Below are 13,660 nucleotides of genomic sequence, written 5' to 3'. Positions count from 1 at the left end.
AAGAAGTCAATAAAAAGGCAATAAATTATTCTTGTTGTCAAGAAGTTTTGCTATCATAATGACTGATTGGTTGATTTAGTTTATTTTACTTCACTTTTTTCTGTCCCTTTGGCTAATCGCGAAGATGAGGATGAATGGTGGTAAGATAAGATGGATGAAGAGACAGTCACAAACATATAGGGACAACCGACACAAGCCCCACATGAGTAGACGCCAAAGCCTCGCTTATCTGCCAAACACAGTTCAGGCCCTTTAGTAGGGTTTTTCATTAAATAAATATTTATTTTCTTAATTACTAATTTTCAACTTTACCTAAGTAGCGGTCGAATAAATAGACATTAAGAAAAACGGAAGAAGGTATAGAAAAGTCCAGAAAAAGTCAAGAATTCTGGATGTGTTATTTTGGTAGACACCCTGGACACTACTCAAGATGAAACTTCTCGAACCATTTTCAATTACGGTAACTGCTGAATATTTGTTTGCCATTACAGGTCATAATTCAAATGTTGAGAGAGTACTTTCATTACCATCAGCACAACAGACTCACGAGAGAAATTATTTTTTCATGAAGTCTGTAAAATGTTTGTTTGGTACTGGTCCCTATAATTTCAAAGAGTTTGACTGCCCACTCTAACATAAATATAGTTTGGCTAAACCTGAAATTTTGATAAAGATTGTCTCCTCTGAGAAGTACCGCTTAAATCATGTAGTGAGAGGTGCATTGATTAGTATGATTGCAAGTTTTGAAATTTTGCATTTAAAAATTCATTAAGAATTATTTTTTTTAAAACTGAAAAGTGTCACTTTTCAACTACTTTCTAAAGTGTTCTATAGAAATATCTATTATTTATTGAGAATGTTTTGTGTCCTACCTACATTTTGGATAGCATGTCCTACATTTCCCTTACAGCGATCTGCTAAGTGCTAACCCTAGCCACACGTATGTGTTTAGTCAGTACCACTTGCACCTTACCATCAGGTTTGCCATGAACAGCGAGTATGCCAATAGTTGGGGGTGATGAATGATGAATGAGCTACATTACCCGTAGTACGATCCCACGTGGTGATAGATGTGGGATATTCATTTATTTCAATTCGAAATAAATGAAAATTGGAAGGATAGGCAATGATACGAATGTAAGTGGTTTTCACGTTATGTAAGAAATCATCTTTTAAAATAAAGACAAGTCTTGTCTTCCCCTGTAAAATAGAGACAAGTCTTCCTGTACTTTTAGAATTTTCTCCATTGTAACTATCAAATAAATTATGCGACAGAAAATTATTTGCAATAAAAATTATAGCCTAATTTATAAGCGTTAAACTGATATAAGTTTTAATGTATTTAATCAAAGAATCGCCATAAGATGTGTCTCCAAATAGAGGACTCGTACCCACCATCTTGATCACTGTCCAGCGGCTAAGTCCCTAATGATTGACGAATTGTTACACTTTTTGATAAAAGCAAGAGACTTGGTAGTATAATTGTTATGCCATTTAAGGAATTTTCAGTCGAGGAGCCAATCGCTATGTGCGTGCCGATGCCTCCCATGTTCAAAATAGTCCACCGTATTAGATTTATTTTGGTTTGATATTTCTCGGGAACGGTGACGCCTATGAATGTCTGGTTTTCTCAGAAGTGCTCCAAATAGTATAAACTTTCACACTAAATCAATAAATCTATTTTTAAAAAATAAACGATTATTTTGTGAAATACTCATTTTTAAAGTATTCTGTGAGAATAACTGCATATTGAAAATTTTGTTGATGGTTATGTTCTTACATTTTCAGTCATATAAATTAGAGCTCATTCCAACATCTCGAATTGAGGTCTCAAGCAATAAAATTTTGTATAACTGTCATTTGTCCAGTAACTTTATAAATATAAAAATAGTATTTTAAGAGGAAATCATGCCCCTTGCCCGAGCGCGACCGTCTCCCCCTCCCTTTCCTAGAAAGACGAGTTTTCCCCGTTTATTTGTAAAAGAAGTAATCAATTCCACTCCTCGGTAACTATTGGACTTACGACCTTCATATTTTTATGGGACACTTTTTAAAGGTTTATTTCATAATCTATTCACTCAAATTCTCTGTAGCAATAATGATTTCATACTTGATTTTAATTATATTGAGTTTGGTAACAGCGTACAATTGCCTCACTAAATGGTCGGCTTCTCACTTTCCGATTCCGAGGGTAAACAAAACAGGTTTCGAGAATCGACGGGACCGAGCGGGCAGTGGTTTCTAGTGTTTCGCCCGATGGGAGGGATTGAGAGAGGGGGGGGGGGAGTGAACTGCCTCCTCCAGAATAAATAGCCTCGGTCTTTTACTATAGCCATGGGCAGGGGCAGCGTGACAAAATTCGCAGCAGCTTCTATTCTCCACTTGCTTGTGTCCATAGGAACACAGAGCAGATGGTAGGTTGGTTACTCTATCCCAGTGGTTCTCAATCTTTTCGAGACCTCGGCCTAGTATTTTTTTATTTTATAGGACGATGCCCAATCCCAACAAATTTATTCGTAAATACTTTTCATTTTTTTTATAGTTTATACTAACAATTGGAAAGTGTGGTATAATCATAAAGACTGACAAATATAAATTTAAATTAGTTACCAATCACTGGAGCAAAGCAATATTATAGCATATAAGTTCCTCAAGCCATCATCATTAAATTAATTTCTGTTCATTATTATTGACAAACCCCTTTCTGATAAAAAATATATAATATTATTCCGTATAAAATTGATTATTGTTTTATTAAATTGATTGATTTTAATTGTGTAATTAAAACTGCCGGCCCCCGTGGCGGAGTGCTTAGCACATCGCGCTACGACGACAGGGGTCCTGGGCTCGAATTCCGGCCTGGGCATGGATGTTTGTGATTGTCCATTCATCAATTTCATCATATCATTCCTCATCACCATCCTCGCAAATTAGACAAAAATGGCACAAAAAGCGAAGTAAAAGAAAGCAAATCAAATCAATAATTTTAATTAAAACTGTACTCACTATAGAAGTCAATTAAGCAGGAAGCCAGCAGAAGAATGACAGCTTATCGGCGAAACCCTGTCCTATCATATACACACAACAAATATGTACATGCGTAAAATATATAATTTAGTCAATAAACACTAGTTCAACACTAATACCAGGCTGTCCCAGAAGTCCTGCACCATCAGCACACTGAGCCCTAAGAGATGAAGTTTGCGAGGGTGGGTGGCGCCACCGGTGAAAGGCTGTTGGCAGGCATAGAGGACAGGTTCGTGTGATCAAGTGAAGGCACGCGCAGCATGTGTAGCGAGTGTTCCTTTGAAATTAAAGTGGGCACGATGAGTGAGGACCAAATTGCACTTCGTGCAGTGCTAGCTTTTTTTTATGTAAAAAATGTCTAACAGCAAAAGCGGCAGCGGAGGAAATTTGTCGTGTGGAGAACGAAGAAGTGGTGAATCGATGGACAGCTTCCCGTTGGTTTAAAAAATTCGCTTCGGGTGAAGTACGCCTCGCGGACAAGGCCCGCACGGGGTGACCTCCGATGGACATTAACGAGTCTCTGCAGGATGCTGTGCATGCTACACCACAATCCAGCACACGTGTTAGCCAGAGGGGTTGGGGCATCCAAATCGACAGTAAAACTTCGCTTCCATGACATGGATTACACCAATACACAGTCTCGACAAAGTCCACACGAGCTGACAGAGGTGCAGGCCCAGCGCAGAGTTGCAATTTGCCAGACATTGCTACAAAATCCGCATGATCTTCGTTTTAGGAGGAGAATTGTGACAGGAGACGAGAAGTATGTGTTTCTGAAAACCCCGATACACGTAAACAGTGGGTGAAAAGAAGGCAGGAGGCCATCGCCCATGTGAAACAGGACAGATTTGGGAAAAAGCTCATGCTGAGTGTGTGGTGGAATATTGACGGGATTGTCCATTATGAGTTTGTTCCAGAAGACCATGCTGTAACAGGTGAAATGTATTCTGAACAATTACGCCGAGCGTATGCCATTCTGGACGGGAAATACCCGGCATTAACGAGGAGGAAGAGGTTACTGCTGCAAAATGACAATGCTCCCAGTCACCGGTCTCGAAGAGTGACCAACACACTAGCTGAGCTTGACGGATTTGAGTTGTTACCTCATCCCGCCTATAGTCTGGAAGTTGCACCATCGGATTACGGTTTGTTTCGCTCTCTCTCATTTCCTGTGTGGTCGGCACTTCAGTTCATATGATGAGGTAAATTCTGCCTGTCGTGAGGTTTTCAATTCTAAACCTGCCACCTGGTATCGCCATCAGATTGAACTGTTGTCGCAGAGGTGGGTGAAGGTAATTGAACATGGAGGCCTGTACTTTGCTGAATAAAGTCTGTCTTTGCTTCTGATATTCTGTGTTTCGTTTTCGTTCTAGTATGGAGCAGGTCTTCTGGGACAGCCTGGTATTTTATTTTGAATCTGCAAACTCGCTGAAAAAATTAGTTGGCTTATTTTATTACAACTGAGCTTCTTTTTTTGTAAGTTATTCTAGTGAAACTTTTGCTGCCGTTTTCTGTCCGTAAGTTTGTTAATTCAGGAATGAATTAAAGTGATATCCAAACGAAGACAGTCACAAAATTGCAGGTTTTTACCTTGGAACACTAATACACTTCTATCTTCATTTAACTTCTTGGATTCCATTTTCTAATATTCCTGTGAAGAGCATGTTCCAATGTCACTTCGGGTTCGGGCCTATTATAATAATTAATGCACTGTTACAGAAATTGAATTACATGTTTAAGAGATGGTAATTAACCTATCGTTAATGTCCAGGTTGAAGAGGTCCTTCATTTCTTCCCTTGGGATCTCGTCAAAGAAGGCGTCATTAGAAATATTATGCTTATTTCTGTGCTTATGTCAGAAATTAGTTTTTAAATTATATTTTGTCCCGTCTTCACAGAATTGCTTCCACATAAAAAAAACATCCACTGTGAAATGAGATTTGAAAAGCCTCAATTGCGTACAATTTATACGAATCCATGTTTGAAAGACAAATTGAACGACATCCAGACAGCGCAAATTTGTAATTTATATTTTCAACAGATAGTTTCTAATTTATATGATCAGCGATCAATATATATCGTGTGATATACACTAATGAAATCTGTCCGAAAATCTTACTAATTCAAACATTAATAGAATTTTCAAGAAAACGTGTACATTACCCAGGGCGAAGTTCGAACCTGGAATCTTCGGCGGTGAGATTTTGAGTCGATAACTCAAATCATTTGGCCACTGAGGCTGTCCATTAAATGTAGAAAATATAGGTACGTGTATCAGTTTGTACTTAATCACTCCGGATAAATTCTAAGATGCAACCATAATGGAGGCTCTTCCTCCCAGTTTCATATTTTTATTCCTCCATTTCGTCTTTCTTAATCTAATGATATAAAGAGCAATATATTTAAGTTTATTACACTTATATTCACCTCACCGTTAGATCAACTTTGATGGGAAAAAGTTTCAAGATAAAGAAAATTGAAAGAAAGCATACGAGGTCTTTATGGAAAACACAGTCTTATAATTCACATAAACTGACTGTATTTATTATTTTCGTTGCTTTTATAATTCTTAGCTTAATCGCGAGTATGAGGATGATGAAGCGTATACAATACAATTTCTCTCTCCGTGTAAACAATAATTATAATTATAACCCATGGCGCAAAGGTCCAAGCAGGTCAAGATACTGCCGGCATCACTCCCACATGCCTCAGCAGAGGGAGATCATGCAACAGTGGCGCAACTACAGGGGGGCATTGCCCCCCACCCCAACCTTGGACGGAAATGAGTTCTGGGGGGGGGGAACATTGACGGCCAAGTGCATCTGCAAGGGGCAATTACCGCCCACAACTTCAAATTTTATGTAAATAAAAATGCTTTTCGTAAAATTTTCTTCCTCGGTTCGCTTGCAGTACCTGCTTTTCTTAGTATTATCAAGTCCCGAAACATATCTGGGAATGGCGAAAGTCGGCCTTGGGCGCCGAACGATCTAAATGAAAAGAGATGAATTGTGGTTTTAAGTCCACTTTATGCACAGAAAGGCTAATAGGGACTGGACATACAGTTTAAAGTGGGATCAGAAGCACTGTCATGTGCCTCCGCCGGGTATCGAGCCCGGGACTCCATCAAAAGGTGACGACGTTACCACTACGCCATCGGGGAAGCTAAAAAGTTGTAAAAGAGAGAATGCGTTGGCGTCCCGTGAAATTATTTGCCCCCTATTAAATTAAAAAAAAAATGGATCTAAAAATATTCTTGCTCGCAGGTTGTTTTCTGTAATGCATTGTAAATTACCAGAGAGAGAGTAACACTTTTATTAATTGATTTTGTTTTAAATGTATGAGCAATTGTTGAGGAAAAGGAGCGTGCACAATTTATGTAATTTTTGCTGTTGGTTTATTGTGAGATGGATGGATTTATTGTGTAATGTATTTAAATAATATATTATATTGTATATAATATGCATTAAAGAAACTTTGAATACGTACACAATTTAGTGTTGCATATGTGCGAAACATATATCGTGCATGAGTTATACATGTTAATGTAAAAGGGAATTATATTTGGAATGCATTTATCAAGCATTACTATCTTTCAAAAATAGTTTGAGTACTTGTTTTCCGTTATTAATGTGAAATTGAACGTCTTGAAAAATAATTTAGATCGTTTGTTCGAAAACAAATACTTTAGCACCAACTTCTACCCCTTTTTGCATAATTTACGAGGGTAATAACGTCTTTGATACTACTACTACTACCGCTACTACTACTACTACCAATAATAATAATAATAATAATGTTGGTCCCGGGTTCGAATCCCGGCTTGAGTGTCAATTCATCAATTTCATCATATCATTCATCCCCATCTTCGCAAATAAGTCAAAAGTGGCACAAGAAGCAAAGTAAAATAAAGAAAATCAATAATAATAACATTATTATTATTATTATTATTGGTACGTTTATTATGGTACTTGCCCGGCCCCAAGACAAAAATTTAAAAAATTCGTGGTTCCGCCTCTGTCATGCTACCAGTTACGGGATGACGTGTGATTAGCACGACGAACCCTCAGTTGTTGTTATAGGTTTCCACGACCTGATTACACTAATCGTTCGTAGCTCCCCAATTTGCTCATGATGGTGAGTGCCCTCCGGCCTCATACCCTGGCCAAAATTTTCGGGAGAAAAGTTGTTACTAAGTAGAAATATTTTCCAAGTATAATAAGTAAGAATTTGATATGGTTCTACTAGAAAGTTTGTATTACTAGGAAGCTAGCAAAAAGTCTATCACTGTTTTGCAATTGCAAGCCGAACGATACTGATTTTATATGACCAGGGGTCAACCTAGAATTTTACAGAAGTGTAAGGGTAAATTTAGAGCCGAAATAATCATAAATTTGACTTCAGTGAAAAATTTTTGGTGAGAGTTGAGAAATTTTGTAGTCGTTAGGGGTGCGTGGATAAATTTCTGTATAGGACGTCATTATTTTCACAGGTAAGGTAAAGCAAAGTTCACCGTGCCATAACACACATTTAGGGGATGTGAGGTAGGGCCCCACACATTCTCGGTCTCGGTCATGTGATCAGCACCACGATCCGGCCGCCTTTATCCCAAGGGTTGCCCCCAGATACACATTGATTAGAGGCTAGGTGAGCCTCAGAGCCGCTTTATGAGGGGACAAGGCCCACCTCCAGAATCGAAACTGTGTCTCCCACGTGGCAGTCAGACGCCCTACCGAGTAGACTACCGAAGCAGTATTCTTTATTTTTATTTCATTTTGTCTTTATTTTTTTTTTATTTTTGGTGATCTGGTGTCCCTTGCTATCACTTCGCTTAAGAATGATTTAATACACAAGGATTCTCTGTTTATTTTTAATACACCAAATCGCCGACCTACGTGACGCTGTGGTTAGCACTGTGCGCAACAATGCCAGGGATTCAAGGTTCGAAGCCAGGGCTTTGCATGGTTGTTCTTTGTGAGTGTCGGTTCATCAGAACATCAATCATCCTCATCTTCACGATTAGCTAAAAGTGGCAGAAAAGCAAATAAAATAAACCAATTCAATCAAACCACAAAATCGAAATTAAATATTTGTTTTTACCCGGACATGCAAACAATTTTCATTGTGAACTCAGCCGGCTCCCGTGGCGGAGTGGTTAGCACATTGCATTCCAACGCCAGGGGTCTCGGGTTCCCGGCCTGGGCATGGATATTTGTGAGTGTCCATTCATCAATTTCGTCATATAATCACTCATCCCCGTCTTCGCAAATTAGCCAAAAAGTGAACAAAAGTTGAAGTAAAAATAAAGCTAATAAAAAATATTGTGAAATTTTATGTAAATAAAAATACTTTTCGTAAAATTTTCTTCCTCGCTTCGCTAGCAGTACCTGATTTTCTTAGTATTATCAAGTTCCGAACCGTAGCTGGGGGTGGCGAGAGTCGGCCTTGGGCGCCGAACGATCTAAATGAAAAGAGATTAATTGTGATTTTTCCATTAATTCCGAAGAAGAGCACCCTGCCGAGATTTCTTCTTTGGAACCTTTGAATGTGGTATTCTGCGCCTTTTCTCTCTTCGATCTTCTATTTCTTGAAGGTTTACTCTTCCAACGAAGGTTTGGCACTCATTAGCAGCACCCCTCCCTTCCTTCGCGGTCCTGCCGAAATGAGGGGGAAAAAACTCCAACCGCCGGGAAAGACCCCGTTCCGTGTAAAGGGTCGATTTTGACTTCGCCTGTTTATGGCATTTGGAATGAACATTGCCAAATTTAATGTAAATAAAACCAAATATCAAACCATTTGTGAGAATGAAAATTTGAATGAATGGATTATGAAATAAACCTTTGAAAAGTGTCCCATAAAAATTTGAAGGTCATAAGTCCAATAGTTACGGAGAAGTGGAATTGATTACTTCTTTCAGAAGTAAACGGGGAAAACTCGGGAGACGAACGCGCTCGAGCGAGAGCAGGGTTGGCATGTTTAAAACAAAAGTGTTTAAAACACTTTGTTTTAAACGTTTAAAACACACGGCTTTGTTTTTTACAAATGTTTTAAACGTTTAAAACAATGTGTTTTAAACATGTTTTTTTAGAAGTGTTTAAAACACATTTTGGTACTTGATATTTTATAGTCTGTGATAATTTTTTTGTTTGGCAACCCTGTCTTTTCATTGAATCAGTGTCAATTAATCCGTGCTTTACGGGTCTCACTTATCGCACAACACTTGACCAACCTCATGTTCTGACATCACGGGCTACGTTGGTTAGGCAGGCTAGCTATGTATGCACAAGGTAGAAAAACTGTTTTGCGACAAGAAGGGCCCGTACTTTACTGTAGAAATGGAAACTTCTCAGTTCTTTGTTTCGTACCGTCCTGTAAGTTTGAGACTGGTGGAAGTATCTGAATACACAATGCGTGATTTTGATGATGATGTGACTTTTTTCTCTTGCGATAGGATTCATTCGTTTGTATAACTGAATAAAGCGCAGACGCTTACTTTTGGTAACACAATTTTGTACTTTGGATAGATAAATTGACCTGGAGAATCTATTATGACACTGCAGGTTGTTTTCTCCTATATAAACTGTTCAGGCAGCAGGAACTATTTCACACTGATTTTTCCACGACGAAGATAGTAATTCTATAATATTTAGTTTCTTGAGATTTAGATGAATATGAATCCTAATCTACTTCAGCAGTGGCGGAAAATGGGGGTATTACTCCCTACTTTTGTCCCTCAGTAGAGGTGTGCGTGATCCCGAAGAGTCGGCACCGGGATCGGGAAAAGAAATTCCCGTCCGAATCCCCACTTTTTGAGGTTCCAAGCAGTAGGGAAATACAGAATGGTCATTTTAAAAAGTCGCCAATTCTGAACATTTTCTTCAATGTAAATGTATGTCTGGAACGTATCGGAAATTGTTAGTTTTTGTTCCAGAAGTGCAAAAACAAACACTTAAGATGAAAATTACGTGTAGAATTCGCGATTACAAGAGCTTCGGGAAATTTCGAACATATCCCGTCCCGAATGTCGGGATTTAAAGAATTTCCCGTCCCGACCTAAAAATTCTGTCCCGCACACCCCTATCCTACAGTATGGTAAACCTTATCTGCAAAGGGATATAAACTGTCCTTGCAGCCACTGTACTTCAGTAATATAGATTCATAAAAATGAGTATTTTTTCTATAGGTGTGCGAGACAGAATGTTTTTGGTCGGGACGGGATCGGGACAGGAAATTTTTTTTAAATCCCGACATTCGGGACGGGAAATATTTGCCATTTCCCGACAAAGTCAGGAAATTTTCGGGACGGGAAATGATCGAAATTTCCCGAAGCTCTAAAAATCTCGAATTCTACACGTAATTTTCATCTTAAGTACTTGTTTTGCACTTCTGGTACAAAAACTAACTGCTCGGGAACCCGAAAAGTCGGGAAATTTTTTTCCAGATCCTGGTCCCGACTCTTCGGGATTCCGCACACCCCTATTTTTTCTTTAACGACTTTAACTATAATTTACTGGAAAAAGTTGACTTTCTTTTGTTTAAAACACATGTTTAAAACTTGTTTTTTAAAACTCATGTTTAAAACTATGTTTAAAACAAAAAAAACATATTTTAAACAAAAAAAACAGTTTGTTTTGTTCTTTAAAAAAAAAAAATTGCCAACCCTGAGCGAGAGGCATCATTTCTTCTTAAGTATTCAGTTAATCTAAAATTTAAATTAAAACTTCTAACAAACATTGCCCAATATTACAATATATATAATACTATCGTTTGATTCGGGAATATTTTTAAGACTGCTAACTAGTAGTGGTGATCGGCACAAGAAGAGAAGTAAAATAAAGTAAATCAATAATAATAATAATAATAATAATAATAATGTTACAATAACATTATTAGCAACATTATTATTAACATTATTTTATTAACATTATTATTATTATTATTGGTACGATTATCCTGGTACTTGCCTCCCCCCCAGACAAAAATTCGTGTTTGCGCCTCTGGTCCCAACCAAGACAAAGCCTACATCACGCAGGAAGTCACAGCACGGAGTTTGCGGGTTGTTTTTAAAGAAATCGTTGACGCACGACATCAAACTATGGTCAATGGATCCGTCTCTCCCCCAACCTTCCCTCGCTCAAGGACGACTGGTCCTCTATGCCTCGCAAGAAGGCATCCCTTCTGTCCCGCAGTCAAGTTACGTTGTGTTCTCTGCCCACTGCCTGAAGGTCTCCTTTTGCAGGGATATAAAACCTTTTTCGAGCAAGGCCTCATCCCCTTTTGCAAAGAGAATGAATGGGATTTTGTCAACCCTCGCGGTCTGAAAATTCTGTGACGTCATCGTCACATCGGCTTGAAGAACTTGCCTTCCTGTGATGTGTTCACGTGGAAGAGTATAGAAATAAAAACATCAGTGGAGTGTACTGAGTGTACCGAGTTTAAACTAGGGATGGCCAGATCCGGATCCTGGCGGATCCGAAATCCGGATCCGGTTGGTTCCGGATCCTAAGGATCCGGATCTTAAAATTTTTCGGATCCGGATCCGGATCCGTTTTGCCATCCCACATGCGCTTCTTTGGAAAGTAAGATTGTGCTTATAACATATTGTTACCTGCTAATATACATATATATATAATATACATACATACACATATATATAGTGTGTGTGCGCGCGTGCGCGATTTGTAATTAATTAATACACTTACAAGGGAGGTCTAAGTATCTCCCTCCGATTTCCATGAAACTTGGCAGGTGTATAGAGGCACCCACCCTCAAATGTCAAGATGAGGAGAAATTGAAGTGGGGATCTGACCCTGAAACCACGTAAATATGACATAGGAAGAAACAGGGTGCATAGGGCCTCTCTATACACCTGCCAAATTTCATGGAAATCGGAGGGGAACACACGGGTCAGATGATCCCCACGTCAATTTGTCCTCATCTTGACATTTGAGGGCCGGACCCTGTGGCTGAGTGGTTAGCAAATCGCGCTGCAACCTCAGGCGCCCCGGGTTCGAATCCCGCTCGGGCACGGTTGTTTGTGAATGTCCATTCATCACTTTCATCATATCATCACTCATCCCCATCTTCGCAAAAACGCCAAGAGGCACAAAACTTGAAGTAAAATAAAAAAATAAATCAATCAATTGACATTTGAGGGGATTTTGCCCCCTAAAACAGTTTTTAGCTGAAACAAAAAAAAACACGTATTTCTTCCTTTGGGAACCTCTATACACCTACCACGTTTCATGGAAATCGGAGGGGAACACAGGGGTCATATCCCCACTTCAATTTGTCCTCATCTTGACATTTGAGGTGAGGTTGCCCCCTAGAACAGATTTTTAGCCGATACAAAAAAACACGTATTTCTTCATTTGGGCCCCACTATACGCCTGCCTAGTTTCATGGAAATCGGAGGGGGACACTTAGATAACCTCCCTTGTTAGTCTTACACTTCGTAATTATATAACACTGTAGATATTATAATGTTTTATTTTAATTTGTAAAACTGTAACTGTAGAACAATTGTATAATTTTTGTATAACATTTCTATCTTGTTATATGTATTAAAGGTTTCATCCTGGAATGGAATGTCTCACATTTATGTGTGTTTTCATTTCCAATACATTCGAATGAATACATATTCGTTTCAATGGCATTTACAAAATCACCTCTGACATTTTATGTTAAACAAGTAAGATTATTTTTCTGCACGAGTGTGTTAGCCGATGCGTAGCAAAGTATTTTAGGAACAACACTTGAAAAAAATTCTTGTAGGACTAATGAAAAATTTCTTTGTAATCGAAGATCATAATACCTTTTAAGGTGTGGTAATATTATAATGGGATTGAGATACGAAACCCTCGGATCCGGATCCAGATCCGAAACTTTCAGACCCGGATCCGGAATTTTCAGATCCGGATTCAGATCCGTAACTTTTGGATCCGGATCCGAATGGATCCGGATTTTTCGGATCCGGATCCGTTTGGCCATCCCTAGTTTAAACCCATTCTTGAGCTTTGATTATATAATGGAAAATTTGGAGAGCGGTATTGGAGGTTTATCACAAATCTTTACAGTGTCGTTTGAGAACTTTTGATATGTCTAAACCATGTAAGCTACCGCCACCGCAAAATTCAATTTTGCATTCCCGCTCCCCGCCCCCCCAAAAAAGTCACGCGGTGACTCTTGCCAGAATTGTGAAAATTCCTTGCCTCGTCGCATTGGGTCGTCGTTATTGCGAACGTTCTTCCCGGTATTGATTACGTATCCCCTTGTGAACTCTCAAGTGGTACTGAATCTACATCTACATCAGTAAATAATGTTGATGAAGTGCTTTCTGAATAGCCTATAAGTGATTAATGCGTTGCAATTTTTTAAAATTTACTTTTGAACGCAAAAATAGACTCAGTGGAATTTAGCAACATGTATTCTGGTGAGTTCCATAGGTAGAGGTAATGTAAATTTTTCCGTGCATATAACACCGTGCCCTGGGTGCCCAGGGGCGCCGACTTGTCAAAATTATTGGGGTGGCTCTGATCACTGAAATAAATGAATGAATGACTCACTCCCTCCCTTTTTTAAAAATAAAAATTACGTCTTCGTATAGCACATTTAAGCAGCTATTATATTCCTCATG

This window comes from Lepisma saccharinum, chromosome 24, assembly GCF_977018435.1.
Source record: "Lepisma saccharinum chromosome 24, izLepSacc3.1, whole genome shotgun sequence".
Taxonomy (NCBI): domain Eukaryota; kingdom Metazoa; phylum Arthropoda; class Insecta; order Zygentoma; family Lepismatidae; genus Lepisma; species Lepisma saccharinum.
Note: the sequence above shows the minus strand (reverse complement) of the source record.